Below are 1,570 nucleotides of genomic sequence, written 5' to 3'. Positions count from 1 at the left end.
GATATGCGCCCGGCCTAAGGTAGAACGGAAGTGGTTGTCAGTCACGCGCGTTCATAGGTGAGAATGATGATGAGTGTCACGCATCATCACATTCATCAAGTTGAAGTGCAACGTATATCTTGGAATAAGAATAAGGAGAATTGAATAGAAAATAGTAGTAATTGCATTGAAACTTGAGGTACAGCAGAGCTCTACACCCTTAATCTATGGTGTGTAGAAACTCCACCGTTGAAAATACATAAGTGAGAGGTTCAGGCATGGCCGAATGGCCAGCCCCCCAAAACGTGATCAATAGCCTCCTAAGATGAAGAATAATACAAAACTGAGACCAAAGATGTAACGTGGTCAAAAGACGGCTAATACACTAGTAAAAAGTTCTATTTATACTAAACTAGCTACTAGGGTTTACAGGAGTAAGTAATTGATGCATAAATCCACTTCCGGGGCCCACTTGGTGTATGTTTGGGATGAGCTTGATCTATCTACGAGCTAAGGCTTTTATTGGAGTTGAACGCCGAGTTATAGCATGTTTCTGGCGTTCAACTCCGGGTCGTGACGTGTTTCTGGCGTTTGACTCCAGACAACAGCATGTACTTGGCGTTGAGCGCCACTTTACATCGTCAATTCCCGAATAAAGTATGGACTATTATATATTGCTGGAAAGCTCTGGATGTATACTTTCCAAAGTTGTTGAGAGCGCGCCATTTGGAGTTCTGTAGCTCCAGAAAATCCATTTTGAGTGCAGGGAGGTCAGAATCCAACAGCATCAGCAGTCCTTTTGTCAGCCTTTTTTCAAAGTTTTGCTCAGGTCCCTCAATTTTAGCCAGAAATTACCTGAAATCATAGAAAAACACACAAACTCATAGTAAAGTCCAGAAATGTGAATTTAACATAAAAACTAATGAAAATATCCCTAAAAGTAGCTTGAACCTATTAAAAACTACCTAAAAACAATGCCAAAAAGCGTATAAATTATCCGCTCATCAGGACCCCACAGGATCCCCACCTACCTCAACTCACCTTCTCTCTTCTTCACCACTCACATCCATCCTTAACACCAAAACCCACCCTACATGGCCGAAACACAAACATCTCTCCCTCTCCCCCATATCTTCTTCTCCTTCTTCTATTCTTTCTTCTTTTTCTCGAGGGCGAGCAACATTCTAAGTTTGGTGTGGTAAAATCATAGCTTTTTTGCTTTTCCATAACCATTGATGGCACCTAAGGCCAGAGAAACCTCAAAAAAAAAAAAAAAAGAGAAAAGAAAGAGAAGAGAAAAGAGAAGACAAAACCTTCCACCTCTGAGTCATAGGAGATGGAGAGATTCATCTCAAGGATCCATAGCTCAGTAATAGAGCATTTGACTACACATCAAGAGAGCATGAGGAATTCCCTCATCAAGAAATCCCTGAGATACCTCAGGGGATACATGTTCCTCCACATAATTATTGGGAGCAACTAAGGATATGAACACCAAAATCACTAGGGATCATGCAACAGAAGCAAGGAAGAGACATAAAGGAGCTGAAAAAGCACCATTGGTCCTTCAAAAGGCGCCACCCTCACTAAG

This window comes from Arachis duranensis, chromosome 5, assembly GCF_000817695.3.
Source record: "Arachis duranensis cultivar V14167 chromosome 5, aradu.V14167.gnm2.J7QH, whole genome shotgun sequence".
Lineage (NCBI taxonomy): Eukaryota > Viridiplantae > Streptophyta > Magnoliopsida > Fabales > Fabaceae > Arachis > Arachis duranensis.
This window is presented reverse-complemented; position numbering follows the sequence as displayed.